Here is a 5,615-nt window from a genome sequence, read left to right on the forward strand (position 1 = left end):
CGCAACTTGCGGTCGCTTTTTGCGGGACAACAGCAGCATGTCACGTAGAGCAGGAGGGGGAGGAGGGGGAGGCGTATTGCTGACTCGTCTCTTTAGCCAGAAATAAACTCATTTTAAATACTTTTGCCAACAATTTGTAATAATTTGGCTCATTTTGGCGGCAACACACGACGAGGCAGCTTTTTGTCACTGCAACAGATTTTGTGGGCGGCGTCACTGTGGCCAAAAAACTTTTGCGTGCGATGGGGCGTGGCTCTGTTGTAACGTCGGTGCAGAGTCGTGCGCAATGGGTGCGTGGTGCGGGTGCGGTGTGCGGGGTGCGGTTAGAGCAGGAAGTTGTCGCTTTCATCTATTTGTATTGCATTGCATTGTATGCCAAGTTCTTAAGCATTGCTGCCAAAAACTTGAGACGAGGCAGACGAGGCGCTTAAAAAGTGCCGCCTTTGCAGTTACACTTGCCCCCAGGCAGCAAAGGGGAGCAGCAAGAGGATGTAAGTGGGTTTGGTTGGGTAGGGTAAGCAGCAGTTGCTACTTTATTACGTGCACAAACACGACACGAAGGCAACTCCACGGCTTTTTTGGGCTGTTTGCATAATTTTCTAAAGCGAAGCAACAAATAGCGTATGTGTGTGTGTATGTGAAGGTGGAGGCGGGCGGGGCTGTGTAGGTGGGGTGTCTACTGGAGGCGTGCCACTGACTGCCTTTTGTTGCAAAGTATTGAACCGGTGCTCGTTGAAGCAACCGTTGCAGACAATTGCATAAGAGTCGTGAAGGAAGGGGCCGAGTGGGGCAAGCAGACTGAACAATGCAGTCAGTTTGTCGGAGGAATTGGGGGAAATGGGCCGAAACGTGCCCACACAATTGCTGACTGACTGGCTGGCTGACTGACTGGCTGGCTGACTGACTGGCTGGCTGACTGACTGACTGGCTGGCTGCCTGCTTGCCGGGCCACCGGGCCGCCGGGCTGCCTGACAAGCGACTCATGTCTTCAAAAATTACATTTAAGTTACTAAAATTACAATACAAAATTGAAATATCTCATTTCAGCAATTCTTCATGCGTATTAAATCAAAAGGGGAGTGTCTTGCAATTACAAGGGGCAGGGGGAGTGCAGAGGACAGAGTGCAGAAGGACAACCAGCTAGCGAAGCCACAAAAAGGAATGTTGTGGAGAAAGGGTAGCTGGCGGGGAGAAGCAGGAGGCAGAAGGCAGGAGGCAGAGGCAGGCGGGCTAACGAGCTGCAAGCCGGCAACAAGGCAGACGAAAACTTTACAACATTTATCAACGAGCTCTCGGCGAGTGTGTATTGTAGCCATGTGTATGTGTGTGTGTGTGTGTGAATGTGTGTGAGTGTGTGTGAGTGTGTGTATGTGTGCTTTTGCATTTATGAAAATGTAATAATAACAAAAGACGCAATGCAGCAGCAGTAGAAAACTCAAAACAAACACAAGGAGACACTAACCGAGGAGGCACAACCCAAAAGGCTGTGGAATGCGAGCAGAGAAGCAGACAGAGACGCAGACAGAGACGCAGATGGAGGCGGAGATGGGTAACATAAGTATTTGTAGATAGGCAAACATATGGTTGACTGCATACACAATGCAAAACATTCACACACACACACACACACACAGATGAATAAATACACGTGCAACTGTGTGCAAAATTGTAAATTTATAACTTAAAAATTTGTGAAAAGAAATTATCATCAAATGTGCCTCACACACACACACACACACACACATACACAAACATATACACATGCATATACGAGTATATTCAGACGTAGATGTAGAAGCGGAGAGACCACAAGCAGTGAGCTTGTCTAAAAGTAGCAACAACAACAATAAGATAACAGAAAAAAGAAAATCAGTCAGATAAAAACATGTTCAGATAATTTAAAGCTCATCAACTCAGAATATTTAAAGCTGCGATGCGCCTTATTTAAGTATCTAAGTATTTTATTTTTTTCATTTTGTTTTTTTTTTTTTTGTTAATACTTCAGCAACCCGATTTTAAACATCATGTGTCAAGTGTTGTTTTTATACCTTGATACCAATGGAATCATAGTATATTGGTTTTGTGCCATGTCCGTCATGCTGTCCGTCCGTCTGTATGAACACAACTTTATTCGACATCCTTAGAAATAGAGACTTGAAACTTGAAACATATTCTGGTCTGCGCCCGCATCAGACAAAGTCCAAAAACTGGAACTCTATGTCCACTAAGGGGCTAGGAAATCAATAAAATCGATAATCGTAAATCGATGAAGGCACATATCTCTCACATAGGGCTACAGTCACAAAATCTGGTTGGAAGGTTGTTGGCGATGTCCCCCGCCCTCAAAAATGTGAAATATCTATATCTTCCCCAGTTTTTGAGTTAGAGCCGTCAAATTTGTTAGGTGTATTACAGGGAGCCGTCTTTAAGAACCGATTTTGTATGACCACGCCCACACCTGCGCCCATAATCGCCCAAGCCGATATTTCGGAAAGTGTAACTTGCTGAAACCTCATATCTCGTAAATGCGCACATCTTTCACAATTTGTAAGCTAGAGTCAGCAAATTTTGTAAAGTATGTTGTGATAACTCCCCACGCCCACTCCGCCTCCCTAAACCAATACACCTGTTAGTGTAAATCGGTAAGACCGAATATCTCGCACAATTTGAAAAGAAGAATCACCAAATTTGAAAGGATGATGGCCAGTAACACCCTTCAAGAATCCTGAAAAGTTGTAGACAACACCCATTCCCGCCACAAAAACGATAAAAGTCAATATCGCCCTCAGTTGGCAAACTTGTAGGGTAGATTATTAAGATCGCACTTTAACGCCCACTCTCAAAAACCTGTATCTCCCGCAATTTAATAGTTACAGTTACCAAACTTGGAAAGCAGATTATTGGGAATCTTCTTCAACATTTTTTTCCGGCCACGCCCATACCCACCCCCAGAATGCAGAAAAGTCAATATCTATTGCAGTTTTAAAGGAAAACTTGGAGGGTAGATTTGTAGGAACCTCCTGCGAAGATCGGTATTTGTTTATCTTTGTTTATACTCCTTCCAGGGAGAGATTCACAGTGTCTGTCTACTCAGCTACGCAGCTTAAATTTGACTATATGGATAGCCTAGCATAAGAAATGGGCTCGAAAATTTACGTAATATCCATCAAAACGATATCACGTTTGTGTTTTAAAATCTATAAGTTTTTGGCAAAATTAGGTCAGTGGTGAAATTCTTGTTTAAGTTTTAAGGATTTAATCAAATGAGTTAATGAATATGGTTGGTTTACGTTAGAAAAGACGTCGCTGTATATAAGTAAAAATGTAAATACGACCGATTTAAATTGGGAATGGCCTCAATAACCATATATGTGTAACGTATGCAAAGCGTATTCGCATTCTCATTTAAATATTTGGATACGCCTATGTATGTATGTATATACCCAGGGTGTGAGTTGTGAAACCAGTCGCTTAGGGACTGAACTGTTTCATATACTGCTGCTGACTGTTGCCTTCCTCTCTTTCATCAGCGCCCTCCTCATCCCGCTACTGCATCGCTTGCTTCTACTTCAATTAGCAGCGCAAATCAAAGTCTGAGCCACGCTAATGCCGCCAGACAACAACGGACAGCAAAAACCCGAAACTGAAACCAAAACAGAACCAGAAACCAAAAACCAAAAACCGAAGCAGCGATCAAGTGGCCGCCAAAATAAATCCCGCCCCCATGCCCCTGAAGCGTTTGCTTAGTCTGTGTCCCGACAAAAAATTTACAATAAAAGAATATAAAAAATAGAAAAATAAAAAAATCAAAAGTTAGAAAAAAGTTAAAGCCGCGAGTCCAGCAGCGTTGCTGGCATTAAATTGATAGAGCACCAAACCCGATGGCAACATAAACAACACAATTGTTGCTAATGGTTGATGGGGTGCTTGGGACAGCAAGGGAATAGCGCAGCACGCGGCTGCGATTTTTCGCCTTTGATAGAAAAACAATTTTTCTACTCCATTTCACGCGTTCAAGGCAGCAGCGAACCAGGGCAGGGCTTAGCATGAAAATTGTACAATGGAAGTAGGGGCACAGCCGAGCTAGAGGGGATCTGGGGTCATGGTAGTAGCATTCTCGAAACGCTCGTCAGCGGAAAGATGCCGCCAGACCGATAAACGCTAGAAATGAAATAACAAAAAAAATCTATTTTTTTTTGTGGTGTATATCGAACAGAGCTAACCCATATCTCAATATTGTTCGCTCACTCTCTCACTCTCTCTCTCCCTCCATCTCTCTCTATCTTTTAGTATCTGGTTGACGAAAGTTTTGCTCAATGAGACCCAGTTTGTTGTTGTTACCGTTCAATGACTTTTCTTCTGATGTAGCTTTGTAGTTATGATTTGTAAATGGCGCGCACCAATCAAAAATCCCCCCCAAAAATAGAATAATATTGATAAACCGAATTTCATATTCACAAAAATACCCGTTTACGGATTTACTTTGTCGTCGCGTCCCAAATTAACAAACATGATATACGAGATTTTAATGATATATACTTAGGAGAGGGTATTTTTTTTTGCTGTCGTACAGGCAGGTACTAACTACTGTAAACATACATAAAAAATAGGTATTATTTATATATAAGCTGGATATATGTACTGTGGAGCATTGAGCCAAATCGATTTAGTCACTGCAGTTTTGGATATTTTCTGGTTCATCAGTTATATTATAAAGAAATACTTCCCCTTGAATGGATAATTTAAAAGTGGACCCTTTATTTATCATATTAGAAAAACAATAAATATATTCTAGATTCAAGTAGAAAAAAGTATCAAAAGTGAACAGAACAACAAAAATATTAAGCATGGCTATTAAAACTAGAATATACAACTTTAATCTCGTTGCCTGGCCCATCTATCCTTCTTATATCTTTTTATACCCTTGTAGAGTGTATTACAACTTTGTCCTGAAGCTTACAATGCACTGAAGCAGACATCTGCGAGCCTATAAAATATATATACATTCTTGATCAGCATAACTAACCGAGACGACATAGCCTTGCATCTGGAGTCTGTCCTCATTTTATACACCCTCACAACTATCTTGCTAAAAATGATCATATATCCGAATTTTGACTTCGATCACTTATCATACCGGTTAGGACCATTATATTATATGACTGGCACAAGATCAATCGACAGAAGCATAGGATACAATATAACTAAACAGTCATGAAAAAGATAACATTTAAATAAAATTAGTTTGAAGCATACAAAAACATAATAAAATATCAAACTACGTTCCAAAATTTGGATGTCAGCAGATTAACAAGCATTTATTGTACTTCTCATTTCTGGAAATCAATCTTCGATTCGAAATCAAAAATTCTTGAGAAAAATGTGCAGTAATTTTTTTCCTTTTCGTTCCATGGCGAATTATTTTAGATGTGGTGAAAATCAGAGAAACGCAATATGTCATAAATTTTAAAATAGATTCCTAAAAGAATTTTGCTTTTGGGTTGTCAAACATATCAGTCGCTTGTACAGTGCTGGGTATTGTTCTGGGACAAGTTTCTAAAATGCTAAACACTTTTGTCAACAGAGCAGCAGCACTCAAATTGACGTCGTTACTT

Source organism: Drosophila grimshawi, unplaced genomic scaffold, assembly GCF_018153295.1.
Source record: "Drosophila grimshawi isolate 15287-2541.00 unplaced genomic scaffold, ASM1815329v1 contig_1006, whole genome shotgun sequence".
Classification (NCBI taxonomy): domain Eukaryota; kingdom Metazoa; phylum Arthropoda; class Insecta; order Diptera; family Drosophilidae; genus Drosophila; species Drosophila grimshawi.